Raw genomic sequence first — 15,105 nt, forward strand, 5'->3', positions numbered from 1 at the left:
TCTCAGGCTTTAAATCAAGGATTCTCGAGTGTCATGTGGCGGAGTCACGTTGTAAATAACAGTGCAGTTTTGACTCCTGTGTTTTGTCCCTGGACAACAGATATCAGAGGCATTAATCTCAGGCCAATGTCATCTTTGACAGAACTGTGGATATATTTTTTTTATCCTTTATTTACTCAGTGAAGGTTGACTGAACTCTTACTCAGTCAACTTGCTCTTTTTCATCAAGCTTTTCAAGGGCACATCAATGATAGTTGTTGCGGGAGGGGAAATTGTTACTCATTCACCTTCCCCACCTACATTCTTCCAGCTGGTCTGGGGATTCAAACTAGTGAACTTTCAGGTGCAAACCCTCCTCTAACCTCAAGGCTATGACTGTACCTTAGAAAGCAAATCACATAACAACTGTAGTTAGATTATATTGCCAACTTTTGTCTTTTTTTCCCTTTGTCAATAGCCATTAAAGTGCTTAAAAAGTGTAGACATAAGAGAAAACAAAGATAAAGGAAGGGAATAAACAAACACATTCTGGGGTGACAGTGTGAAGTAAATACTTATGGTTTGCCTGATGGGATTTCTACAACAATATCTTTTAAGTATTGACGAAATCAAAATGAAGCCCTGGAAAAAATAGGAAATCTGAATTTGATTCTATTTTTTTTTTCTAATGTCACTCTTCATAACATTTATGGAAAATAATGCAAATATGAAATCGGGTGAAATGTTTGTTGTTGTCCCTGCCTTTTCTAAATGTGACTGGAGGCTACATTTTGTTCCTATTTGTACATATAGAATATGCGGGCAAAAACACAGAGCATGGCATACAGAAATCCTTTGTTCTTTACATAAAACTAAATCTGCTATTAGTATTCCAACAATAATGCAGTGCATCCCTGTGTATTCATCACTTCCACTGTTCCACAAGTTAATACATTCACTTCAAAGCAAAACCATAAATCTTCAAAGGAAAAGTTTACATATTCCCCACTGAACTATGCTTTATATGTCAACATACTGCATCTAATGCAGATAATTGTTGCAGTGATAAAGGTTGCACAGGAGTTTATACAGTGTGTGTCTCTGCATGCATCCTATGTGTGTGTGTCTAACAATGTAAAAATAGGCACAGAGACAGTGATATAACTTTTGTAGCTTTATCATGTGAATTATAGCAAAGCCACCAGAGCATGGCATGCGAAAACAGACAACAGCACGACACGGTTCATCCTTCCCCATGTGTTCTCAACCAGTGTTTGTCAGGACGATGTTAACAGCACTCCAGGAAATTCAATGCAGGGAATGTTAAGCCATGTTTGTGCTTGTTTGTCCGTGTGAGTATTGGAAAGGAAAAGAGAGACATTCCATGGCCCAGTAATTGTGGTGGTTGCCCTGGTGTCATCTCTTGTTGTTTCAGTGCCATTTAGTGTGAGAGGCATTTGTTAAGCTTGAATGCCCCTAGACAAGCATGGATAATATACATTGTGTTTGCCAAAGCAAGTGGGGGTTGCCAGTGGAAAAATGGCTGATTTTCATTTCAGCACAAGCTAGACTTTGGTGAATTTTACATGATTTGTCCAACTTCCCACACTGTTTGAAGAGTATGGAACTGTACACAAAAAACAACTCAGGATTAGCTCGGCTGCATTAGAAATCAGCGAGATGCCGCTGAGCATCGCCAGTATGGAGTTTACATCCCTACATCTGTGTTTTATCAGGAGTGAATGTAAATCCAAACTATGATTAAAATGAAAATCTACACTGAACTCTCTCTCTCTCTCTCTCTCTCTCTCTCTTCTCTGTCTGTCTTATACAACCACACCTTATATTCACTTTCACAAAGACACTAACACACACACACATACATACATATATACACACATCCAAACAAAGCAGAGTGAAAATCTGATTCATTGCCTTAAAAAAAAATCCCACACAGAGTGCAGCAGTGTCAGTGCCTGTTTATGCAGCCATATTTCAATGCAGGTTTGAATGTGTTTATTATATACACTGCGCTGTATGTGGCAAGTATATTGATATTACTGCAATTCCTTTTGCTTTCTGAAGGCTGTCTTGTTTCTGCCTGTGCGCCTTAGCTGCTGCACACCCACACTTACATGAGTGATATCTGGCAGCAGTCTTTGACCCACACAGCCTTACAGTGGTGGTAACAGTGATGCTCTCTTCCTTGTTGTTGTTTTTTTTTTTTTTTACACAGCACCTTCTCTCTGCAAGATGGATTTGAAATCACGTAGCACCTCCTACTGTTTGAAAAAGAACTTATCATTCCTACACGGAGCCAGATGGAGCATAGCACGACATTCAATGGTGCACAAGCCTTTTTATGGTTAAGTGCCTGATTCATAGGGCACTTTCATGTAGAAATTGAGGGGGTAAAAGTGTGTATTGCTGACAGATCAAATAGCAAAAATTTTGCACAATAGCAGGACATAAAAAACAAGCCATATCACTGGCTTCCAAGTTTGTTACTGTTGTTTTCCTGCTGTGATTCATGATCAGTAAAGTTGAGCATAGTGGTATCTATCTTTACTGCATGCAATGATTCAAAAGATTTAAACACTCATGCTGCCCTAAAGCTTACTGACTTGTATGGCTTTATCCACTAAAAGAGTTGGCGAGGTGTTGCTGTAATAATATCAGATAATTGCATCTCTCTCATTCCTGTAATTCTCTCAACAAACTAAGTATTTAAATGTGCTGAAACCCAGCAGGTACCTCACTCATAATTCCCATGCATTTGGAAATAAACACCTTTTATTGCCACCAACGCAGCCTACCATTTTCTTGATTCCTAGCCAATGTCATGTCTAAATAAAAAATACGCAGGTGTAAAAAAAAAAAATAATAATAATAATAATAATAATAATGAAGCAAAAACATCGAACAGGTTACAGAGGCAGCTGTAAATATGCCAAGCTGTTATTTAACATTACAAAAGCATGAAGAAGAGCTCACATCTGCCCTGCCTGCAGTTGGCATGCATGACACACACCTGGGAAACAACTGAAATAGATGGAGATGTCATGCTGAAATTGCCCAGACAACCCCCCTCGACACACAGGAGCAGAGGGAGCTGTTTACATGTCACGCTTCACTGCTTATATATTAATGAGCCATTTCGTCAGGTGAAAATTCATGGGCTAATTTTTGCTCTGTATGAAATAGAAAAATGCAAACCATTCTGCCGCACAAAAAAAAACAAAACAAAACAAAACAAAACAAAACAAAACCTACATAAAATGAGTCAAATAGGCCCGGGCTTTACTATTCCTTATGTGTAAATAAAGTGGGCAACATAACGTTATGTAACTTATTTAAGAAAATAAAATGCCATGTTGTGGTGGATTGAGGCGTTACAGTGAAGACACAGTTGCAGGATATGAATAATTACACTAGATGGCGCTGTACGAGAGAAAGTTATTGTGAAGCCCTGCACTCAAACAACTTCAAAGAGAAATGTTAACAGCTTCAGTTTTTTTTTTTTTTTTTTCTTTAACGCCACCAACTTTGGTAAGGCCACTACGTGTCCTACTTGTCACCCGATATTTGAATATTTATCTGGCTAGAAATTAAAACTAATATATGGTGTTTATCATATTTAGCCTAAATGTATCTGCAGCATAGATTATAAGATATATGCATTTCTTTTGTGCAGCATTTCACTTGTATCTGGGTTACGTAGCGTCATCAAATAAACATTTTTATGATGCCATAATTTATACCTCATTAACAGTCAGTCAACGCTGTCGACTCAACATGTAGCCTGAATGGGCATCAGATTCAGATGTGTGAATTTGGTTGGATTTGTTGATAAGCAGTGTACATTTCCTTACAAAACCACTACATAAGAGAGACAAATCGAAACCGGCGATTTTTTTCTCCCCAGAACAGGCTGATTGATTCAGCAAATGTAATTTCCTCGGTCATGCGATGATTTCACACCGCGCCGAAGCTCAATGATCCTGAATGTGTCAATTTGCGATGCGACGCGCAGAGAGCAGCGTGATGTGCTCCAAGTAGAAGTCCTGTGGGGACTGGATCACACCAGAGGGGCGAGGCGGGCACACTGGAGCCTTGTGGGCGCCTGTTAGGACAATTCAGCAATAGATTTTTTACCCAGAGAGCAAGCGGCTCTCTCTTGGCTGCCGTGCTTAATGGTGATCAGGGTGAGCAGGGTGGTCTCCGTCTCCATCAGTCTCTCTCCCCTCCACAGCGCACAGGCGCCCTGCACTCCTGTCTGCTGACACGCCGGTAGCAGAGTCCGCACACCACGTCCGTATCATTGGACTCTATGTGGATACAAAGCCAGGGGAACACAGATCCATGGGGATACTTTAGTAGGAATTGTAGCCTTCGACCTTTACATGAAAACAGGTAAGTGACTTCTCAGCTTTATTGGGGACAGCGGATTTTTAGTGTATGTTTCCATTTTTCTTCAACTTGAAATAGCTCTTATCCAATAGGTGTCATTGCCTGGATCACGATGAACTATTGCAATTAGTGTATTTTAATGCTCGAAACCAACCACGCAGTAAGACGAACAGCCTACATATTTATCCAATTTCTAAACAAACTCTAGTCTGTATCATTTATCACAGATTCAAGTTAGGCCTACTCCAACTGGTTATTTTCTAGATGTCCTTGTAATTAACTGTAGTTTGTAGCCTTTGTTTGTGACTTGAGGCGCACTTATATTGTGGGATGAGATTATTTTGTTAGATTCACGTGCGGAGATGAAATAATGAAGCCATGAAGTGACTGGGTTGATAAATCCGGCATATGGCCCAGATGAGCAGGGGAAAACAACAGTATAGCTCAGTGGGAGCAGAAGGAAACAATTGATGTGTTGTCTGTGGACGTTTTATGATAATGAAAGTGGACCCTGCCTGCTGGCCAGGCCAGGCCAGTCCTGAACACACAGAGATCTTTCTCAACAAGTCTGGTACTGTGGGCGACTGCTTGGTGCTGAGGCAGCGAATATGTGTGACAGGATCATTATTCACAAAGATGCCCAATTGCATTAGTCTTACACTGGACGGAAAAATTGGCTTGATGAGCTGACCCAAATGAAAACCAAAACAAAATGCCAATGTCAGTTGGTTGCACATTTTTTCCTTAGCGTTTGCTACTGTTGAATATACAGTAGGGCTAAATGATCACTATGCCACATTTTGCAAACTATAACTATGGTGTAATCACATTATTGCATTAGATCCAGACAGTCATTCTGGTCATAAAATTTTCAGATGCTTTCAGTGTTTGTTTTTACACCATTCACTGCAAGTGAAGACTGTCATTTAATGGCTTATTTTCAATTACCTTTGAGGCCACAAACAGGCTAATCAACATCTAAATTAACCGTAGAGTAGGCTTACATACAAATTGCACATAATTCCTAAGAATTGGCATTTAGAGTTCCTCAGGATTGCAATAGCAAGGATAGATAGAAATTAGTCATGCTTCCAGCCTAATTTCATTAAGTCTTCTTAGGCCTGATTCTGGTCATTTTAACACAACAGAAGAATTTGAAATTCACAATACTGATATTTGTCAGACTCTCCAGCAGACTACAATCAGTGAAATAATATCCTAAAATGGACCAGCCTCTTGATTCAGGAAAGTGGTTAGACAATGCTCCTCACTGCTGGGAGATTCTCATGAATCTTCCATGTGAACCTAGAGTTTTCTAAACATGTGTGTCTGCGCATACACCACTGGAACCCGTGAATCGAGAAAAACAGGACAAAACTGAATTGTACACTACATTTTGTGTAAGCTCTTTCTGCTGTTTTGTTCTTTTTGGTTTTTTGGGGGGGTGAGAAGAATAAATTTGTAATATGTATGTCTTTGTATTAAGTATGTCTCCTGTGCAGCAGTGCTCCTGAGGAAATAGAAGAATGTGGTTCAGATCGTCATCCTAAGCACATAACAGAGATCAATAATGGATAGAACTGTGGTGTGTGTGTGTGTGTGTGTGTGTGTGTGTGTGTGTGTGTGTGTGTGTGTGTGTTTGTTTGTGTGACAGAGTGTGTGGACGTATGCATGTGGTGCCTGAAATGCTGTAAAAAGAGGATGACATGTACTATCTGGTTGTTGCTGTGAGCACGATCCATATCTCGGAGGGACTTCAGCGGGACAAAAGCAGACCATCAGGTATTGCTGACTCGCTGTCCAAATGTAATTCCTTAATGCACTCCGAGAATCAAAGATCTAATAAGAAGTGGAAGAGCCTCTTCAATAATGAAACCCCACCAGCATCTCTGCTGCACAGCACGGGCTGGGGGCCGAGAGGCTTCATAAATAACAGAAGCCAGACCTGACACATGCTGCTCCAATGTCTGAAAACTGCCAATAATCCTCCTCATCTCGTAAGATGCTGTTCCTGCAGACGGAGGGGGAAAAAACAGGCACCTGGCTCAGTTGGTTTGCAATCATCAAGTCCTAGCAAATGCAGCCCAGTGCAGCAGCTTTACTCTATTAAGCTGTTCTGCAGAACAACATCATGGATATTTAATCACCTTACTGGAGATGGGGATACAAAAAAGAGCTTTCCTGGACAATATGGCCTTTCACTACATAAGAGAGCCAAATTGTTTCCACTGATGAATTGAATGTACACATACATAATATTTCGATTCTCTTTCCAGCAAAGTGGAGTTTTATAAGACAAGTCAATATCAAAGAGGGGCCAATTTGTTTCCGCTGTGCAAAAGAGTCAGATTTTATGTAGATTTGTTACACTTGCTGATTTTGGATTCTGAGTTTTAGCAAGGCAAATCAATATCATGTTCGGTCATGCATATATTTAGTGTCTGCTAACACAGGAGAAATGCTAAGATCTGTATTAATTTCCTCTCTAATATTTGGGATTAATCCCCATTAGCAATTAACCTGTATTTGAGCAATTAACCCTGTTTTGTTAGTATCTCTAATAAACGGACTCCCATTAGGTTGCCACCTCCCCCCACCTCCAGCTCTGTCGATTGCAAATGATTTTATGATGAATATCCTTTCTACACCACATGTATTGACAAAGTACACAGCGCTGTGTGGTACAAGCATGACATGAACCACAACCACACCAAAACACTGATCTGTGATTAGACCACTTCTCTGCAAGTGCACAATGTTAGTTCCTTCATTTTATGTCTTCTTGTCTTTTTGCTATAAAAGCAGCCTTTCATTTGGAATGCAATGTGACCTTGCTCCTTCCTTTCTTAAGACTGAACCCAGTGGCTGACAGAGCCGCGGGCCGTCCTCTATGAAAAGATAGGACTGTGTGAAGCTCTAATGATTGACCCAACAGGCCCCATGACTCCCCTGTTGTGTCTCGCAAAGAGAGTCTCATGAGCATTATTTATTTAGCTCCAAACTTACTCTGAAAGAACAGCTTTCAGGCTGTGTTCCTGTCTACAAAAATGGCCAGAAAAGTGAGGATAGGTGTATTTAAGTACACCACTCCAGTGAGTAAGCACTGTGTATGAAGTGAATAAGCTAAAGGACTGCCTTCGTGACAGTAATCCGCTTTGCTGTGCAGTACTCTAAATGGAGGTTTTTCTTTCAATTGGCCATCTGCATCAGTGTGTGTGTTTTTGTATTGGCGACCAAGAAGGAGAGAAGCTTTTTATCCCCCTTCAGCTGCCGAATGCCTGAAATATTTAACAGGGACTGCACTATTTTTGGATTTGTGCTCAGTTTGTTGTGGAGCTTATGTAATATGTAGTTCTGCTTCTGCCCAATGTGCATGGTACTGTTGTGTACTAGATAGAAGTTTCAGATCGCTCAGCCCCTCCATATTGTGAGACCAGTGCTTTTTGTCATGATTATGCATTTTATGATGCATCCCAGTCCACTTGGCTTACTGGGATGATGTGTTTTGCAAGAGAAAAGCTGTGGTGCTGTTAACAGTATGATTCAAGGTGATAATGACTGCAGTGTGCTCTGCAATATCCATTGCATCTAATCTAAAAGGCTGTTATGAGTTGTTTCCCTTTAATATATTTCTTGTATTAATCTGTTTAGCCCTGAGTGAATATGAGTGTGTGAAAATAATGTGGACAATTTATTGTGCTAAACTAGGGAAATATGTAAGGAATACAGCATACAGTAAGGGGAACTGTTCTTGCTTGTGCAGATGATATTTAAAAATACAGGGACCCCTGCGCAATGCGTGCACTGAGCCATTTGTGACATAGTCTCTCGTTCATCAAGTAAGTGGATCCAATCCACATCTTCTCAGGTTACTTTTTTCATAGCACTATTGATCATCTCTTCTCTCCTCCCTTTAACTGCCCCCATCTCTCCTTCTTTCCCTCTCAATCTCTGTCTCCCTTTCTCTGTTTCTCTCCCCCTCTCCTCTTCTCTGCTTGTGAGGTATCAGATTCTCTGACTCATGCCCTGGTGTGGAGGATGGGAGGAAGGCAGGGATGAACAAGAAGAGCAAGAGAGGAAAGTCATTTTGCAGATAGAGAGAGTGACCTTCATCCAGTAAGAGGGATGGGATAAAAGCTGCAGTTAATACCCTGCCAAAGTGTATTCACCACCATGCCAAAAAACCATTCAGAACCATTCAGCATGATATATGGTTCTAATGTAAGCTCTCTAATAGTAAGGAACATGCCACTGTAAGTCAAGGAAAGGCAAATGACCAGAAAATTCCAGTCTTGACTCCAGAGAAGTAAACACTCAGGAAAAGTCAAGCCACATAATCTAATGGCAACAGCACTGCAGCATGTGACATCCAAAAACCAATTATGGATTGCCCTAAATTTAAGAGATCTATAGAAAATATATTTTTTTTCTCCTTCTCACTCTCCCTCTCTGCTGATGAGTTTGCAGAAGAGATAAGCAAAGCTAAATGACAAGCATACAGTGTATATCTGCCTGGGCTGTGCTGTCCCCATACTCAGCAAAGCCAGTATAAATACAGGCTCAGACAGTGTCACTGTGTGTCTGGAACCAGCAGCCACTTGGGAGCTAACAACTGACAGTCCAGAAACATGGCCCTGTAAGGTTCATTATCTGAATGTTTGTGTTGTTTTACTTGAGCTGGCTATAACGAGAAGAAGGAAGGAACTAAAGTTTACCTAATGAGGAGATGGATTCCTATGTGAAAATAAATATGTCAAAACTTGATCAATGTATAGTCTCTCAAACAATGGTCATGCTCTTTCCCTTTAATCACCATGGAGTACGAACTAACTAAATACGGTGCCGCTTCAATCTGACAACCCGGGAAACTGATGGCTTTGGACAGATTGCCATAATAATGTGTCAATTATACTCCAATTATCCTGTTCATTAACCACTGGATTCACATACAGATGTACCCATTCTGCCACTGAAGGTGATCTGTCTCTAAGCCAGACTGACATCATTGTAAGGTGACAGAAAAGCCCCGCAACTTATTGATTCTCACTACTTAGAGATTGTATGACAGTTTTCAAAATGGAGCCAGTTCTGATGTTAGTGCTTGATAGCTGCTGTGCTGTTGTTGCTACATTAGTGAAAGTGGAGTGGCAGTTGTTGCGATGATGAAAAATAATGTGCAGGTTTTCGTGTATAGAAAGGGGCCTGTCTTAATCCTGATGCAATGGCACATACAGTCAAAAATATGATGTGTGGTGCGATGCGGGTGGAGGTATGACAAGATTTTGTTAAGAGCAAGAGCCCCATTTATTAACCAGGCTGACACTGCTCCAATGTAGTCACGTCAGCCAGAAAACCCCTTCCCACACAATTTTTAAGATGCAGTTCCATATAGCCATTCCAGTATTAGTGATGCTCTCACGGCAATCTGAATTTGAAAATTTGGCTGGAACGGCAACTTTGCAATAGATTAGTTCAAACAATCTGCAGGGAATCTCGCAGTGTTTATTCACCCTGTAGAACATAACAGATTTTGGGTTGAAAACACACTTCCTCTTATCAGTATTAGTCCACATTGAGTTGCAGTAAATCAGCGGAGTGTGTGTGTGTGTGAGTGGTTGAGTGGGTGGGTCCAGAGATCAGGGCAGGGCTGCAGCGGTGAAGGAGAGCAGCAGGCAGCCAGGGGTCTGCTAACCCTCTCTGGGGGGCTGGGCCTTGGGGTTGACAGGCAGCTTGTGGTGCAGGCTGACACGGTCATGCGTTAACACCAGATGAAGCCTAGATCTGATAGAAGGGGATGGTCCCCTCTGTGCCAAGGGCTGCTCCCCTCCCATTATATGTGACAGAGCTGAGACAGACATGCTGAGAGATAAAACACTGCTCTTTAATTTCAAGCCTCTCCTGTTTCATAGCTAAAGCCCTGTCCTCCTCCCTCTTTTCTTCTCACTTTCTTTCTGTCTGTCTCATCTCACTGGAGAAATTGTGCAAGTGCGGCGACATTGACGGAAACCTTTTCATCCTCAAATGAGACTGAGAAGCTTTAATGTCTTAAAGCCCAGAATGCCACTTGTCATAAGTGCCAAGTGTCATAAAACAGAGTTACAGGACATATGTTTAACTTAAAGTAGCCTGTTAGGTTGAATTAATAGGGATGACTATTTCTTGCTGCACATGAGATGATAGCTATGCAAGGGTGCGGATGTAACAAATTACATTTTCTCTAGTTATTGTAGTTGACTAGCTTTTTGTGCACTTTGTACCTTTTCAGTTTTGTTTTGTTTTGTTTTTTAAGTCAGTAATTTTACTTACAGTAAGTATATTTCTACTCAGGTATTGCACTCAGCTACATTTTAAATCACATCCATTACAGAGCACAAATTGTGTAGCACTCTATAAAAGCATCAGAAACTGAACTGGTGTAAATTGGCCAATTCTGGAGCCATTTATAGTAAACAGTCAGTAAACAAGCGAAGTGAAATTTGGCTTTAGTGTGTTAATGCTGTTTCCTCTGATGCATTTACAATTGCATTGATAACATTACATGTAATAATCTTCTTTTACTCAGTAACCATTACTCAGAGTACATTTTAGAATATATTTTTTATTTTTATTTTTTTATTGATTTTGTTTTTTCTTGATTAATTTTTACAGTGGCGGTTTAAGTAATATTTCAGCAGGGTAGCAGTATGTTGAGTATGAGTATGAATGTTTTATTACTCCTTTGACCCCTGTAGCTATGTGTTAAATCTCAAAGACTGAAAGGAGCTTCAAACCTGGCCTCACATGTAAATGATTTTTATCTCCGCTTAGTTACAGGTACAGCGTTCTGTCCTAAAGGGGGACCTGCTGATAAATGCCAAGGATGGCTTGTGGCTCTGAAGTGGTTAAAGCCAGTGCGAACATGCAGCTCCTATTTGATTCACCAGGGATTCAGATCATATAATCAGGGAGCCACTGCCTACAGTCATTATGTTGCTTAAATTAAAATATGCCTTGTTTGAACATACAACCTTAGGCTTCTTTGCTGTTTCATGGATCTGCCGCATGTAGACCTTTCATTCTCCATCTGAGTTAAAAGTGGCAAAGCCTCTGAAGGGCGGTAACTGAGCAGAGTTGGCAAAAATGCTGGGTGCATGGATGTGTACCTGTGTACGTTATGTGCTGTACGTGTGTGTGGTTGTATGTGTGTGTGTGTGTGTGTGTGTGTGTGTGTGTGTGTGTGCACGCATGCTTTTGCATGTCCTTGTGCAAGTATGTGCATACATGTGCATCTGTGTGTGTTCCCTAAAGACCTAATTAGAGTTTGGGTTAGGCTAGTGGTGCCATTAAAACCAAATAAAATCCATGTTTCTGACTGGCTGACCACTAGAGGAACATATAGGACTCTCTTTTCTCTCCCTCCTCATAGAATATGCCTTTTGCATTATGTTTTCCCTTTGCTTTCTGCATCTTAGTAGATGATGCTCTCATTGTGTCATCCCATGTTCTCAAACATGGCAGCGGCGGTTTTCACTCTGTTCATGACTGAAGGCTGCAACGAGCTGCAACTAACCCTCCCATGTAACTTCTCAGCTAAGAACTTGGTGAAGATCAAAGCTTGTCCTCTCTTGTGTTTCAACTGGACATTTTTCATGTGTGTGCACGCGTGTGTGTGAATTGTTGGCTCCTTTTATCCCAGCAGCTGTGTGTGTGCCCATGTGTCATTTGTTTATGGTGCACACAAACCTGCAAGTTTTGTGGGGCTGTGTGTGTGTGTGTGTGTGTCAACAGTCTCCCTCACCCCATGCCCTTACCCTGCGCATGTACACACATTGACACCCTCTCCTCTGTTGTACTATATGCATCCGGGGACACCCTATCCTCTCTCCCCATGTGCGTTTATTGAGGAGACACCCAATACCCCTGTATGTACTGTATGCAGAGGGAACCCTGTTTCCATGTGTCACCATGGAGATCAGGCATGTCCTCATTCCTCACCTCCTGGCTCCCCTAAGCCGGCCCAGAGCCTGATGTTTGCCGGTTGTTCGAGGGACATCGGCGTCTCAGAACAGGTGTCCAGTCTGTGGGCTGTGCAGCATCCTTTTCATCTCAGCAGTCTCACTGGAATAAATGCTCCTGAAAACATGGCAAGAAAAACACTATTGCAGGCGCCTGTCAAGGGATGCACGGTGGTTGCTTTTATCCTTGACGTCTTTGATGTGCATGCCACGGAAGGCAAAAAAAAAAAGCAAAAGCAACTCTGCTTTCTTGTTATCTTTAACTTTGTATTTAAACAGTTTGAAACTGAGTAGCTATTTTTAAGTGGTTAATAGCTGGCTAAAGACAGCCATGGGCCTCATGGTCATTTTTTTTTTTTTTTTTTTTTTTTTTTTTTTTTTTAGTGTCAGTCATTTGATTGCGCAAAATCATGCTAAATTTGGTTTATGCAGATATGAAAACGAGCAATGAATCGTAACAGGAGCTCCCGAATTCTGGATTCAGTCAGGCAGAGCATGACTGTGAAAGGCAAGGCTGGGCAGACAGAGACAGAGGAGCGGGGCAGCGGATGGGCTCTCGGCCTCTCTCCTGGTCCAACTGTGTTTCAGTGGCGTGACGCTGTAGCCGGCACCTCGCTAATTCCCTGTTCTGAGTTACCAGTTCTAATTTAGAACAGAGGGGCTCTGTCCATTCGGGATCACTGCTGCTTGGGATTCTGAAAATGAGGAGTTCAGAGGCTCACCGCCCTCACACAGACACAGAGCACATGCCTTGTTATCAGCCCACAGAGCAGCATGCATTAATGATCCCTCCAACCATTAACTCCTAATGCAATAAAGCGCTAACATTTTAGCCATGCCCCTCAGTGCCTAAACATAATGAAGTTAGCCCACGGGTTGCACAGAATGCACTCTTTGATAACGTGCTCAGGATGCATCGATCAGGCTTAGAAGCATGACTTCTGCCCCTCGTATCTTTAGATGACAGCGGGGAAAATGTGCCATTTTTGTTTATCTCCACTCATCCCCCCTGGGCTTTGTTTATGGAAATGGTATGGAGATGAGCGTTCAGCTGATATTTTTGTAAGTCAATCCAGTGAGCATCTCTCCGAAAGGCAGGCAAAGTTGGTTTCAGTGCAGTCCGGTCCAAAAAAATGACACATTGCTTTGCTTTCATTTTGATGGACTAGCGTATCAGGCCGTGTCATGGCCATGGAGGGGATAAGAAATACATGCAGGCAGTCAAGCTCCGTGATATCTGGAGAGGGATGTGTGCGAGCGTGTGGACATGTCTTTGCATGCATCTGATGCATAAATAAACCAGATAAGCAGCAATAGCCTTGTGCACTGAGCAAAAGCAATAAACCTGCCTACAACAAGCCTCTCAGGAATAGCACCTCATCTAAAATAACACTCATTTATTAAACATGATCTCCTCACACACAGTAGCCCAACAAATCTACTCACCACAGACAACATGCAGGCTTACATGAATTACACACACGCCATCCTAAACATTAGTCACAAAAATAATGGTAGCTAGATAGGCTATACTCTAGGTATGTGTGTGTTTCTGGTTGCTTGGTAAGTACAGTAGGATTGCACAGCAGGTTGGTGTACAGTGGCATTATAGGCGAGGCAGAATGCACTTGGCTGACAAACAGCATTCATATTAAAACAAGTGGCCTTGACCGGTCAAAGAGGAGAGGATAGGTTTGCCATGTTGCTGAGTGGTTAACATGATCCAACACAATGAAGGATTGCACTGTCAGCTGTAGTTTATCCTTGGATATCTTAAAAACACCAGAGAAATCAAATACTTTTCCTTACAGATTTCAGAAGATTAAAGCTACTACAAATGCTATCTCATTCCAGGAAAACATTTAGCAACTATAAATGTTGATTCTTAGCTGGTATGCCTCCTCCATAATTCTGCTAATCACACAGCATTTATATTTCCCCATTGCTTTGCTTCTCCTGTCCAAGCTGACAAATGAAGGGAAATTTAAATCAACAAAAATGCAAATAATTGCATAAACTAATTACACACTTGATGCTGAGATTCTGCACATCCCAGGTGACTCACACACTCACACATTAATCATCATATAGTATGTCACAAGGAGTGACATATGCATCACCAATACTACTCTGTCATTTTGAGATAAGTAGAGATGCTTCTGATTTGTTAGAGATTTGCTGTGTCTTAATAATCTCCACTGTGTCTTCTGAGGCCAGTGTGATTCCCCTGGTTGATTATGATGTAGTAGATAAAGACAGGTCCCTAAAGAAACTCCAAATGTTATCAGCTCTTTGGAAACTGTTTTGAATTGAATTTATTAACTCTGCATAAATCTCATACTCAACTTTTCTAATAGGATATATATCCTCTCATATATATAAATGCTCACATTTTTAAAAATGACTAGGCCCGCAGTAAGAGGAATTGCTTATCAGTTAATGAAGACACAGTTAATGTGTAAGTCATCGATAGTTTGTGACCCTGTTTGACCCAAAGCTATAGGGAGCCTGAATACAGCTGACAGTGCCATTGGTCAATATCCTGTACCCGTGTATCTTCATTATGACTTTGTTGTGAATGGCCATCAATATGAAATTGACTTGGATTGATGAAGAAGCTCTTCACAAGGAGATTTGATTTTTTTTGTGTGGTCTTAACGGTCTCCCATGTAATATCCTGCTGAACTCATTTGAGCTTTGTGTCCTCCATTCAGCTCCATAC

General features: G+C 41.3%; 1 protein-coding gene across 1 annotated transcript in view; it reads left to right on the forward strand.

The window, feature by feature from the left end:
• Nucleotides 1-3,961: 3,961 nt before the first annotated feature.
• Nucleotides 3,962-15,105, forward strand: part of LOC115361990 (poly(rC)-binding protein 4-like) — a 32,863-nt gene continuing 21,719 nt past the window's right edge. The window contains exon 1 of the mRNA XM_030055736.1: nucleotides 3,962-4,392. The gene's annotated coding sequence lies outside the window, so the exon portion shown is untranslated. The remainder of the gene's footprint in view (nucleotides 4,393-15,105) is intronic.

Source organism: Myripristis murdjan, chromosome 7 (genome assembly GCF_902150065.1).
Source record: "Myripristis murdjan chromosome 7, fMyrMur1.1, whole genome shotgun sequence".
NCBI lineage: Eukaryota > Metazoa > Chordata > Actinopteri > Holocentriformes > Holocentridae > Myripristis > Myripristis murdjan.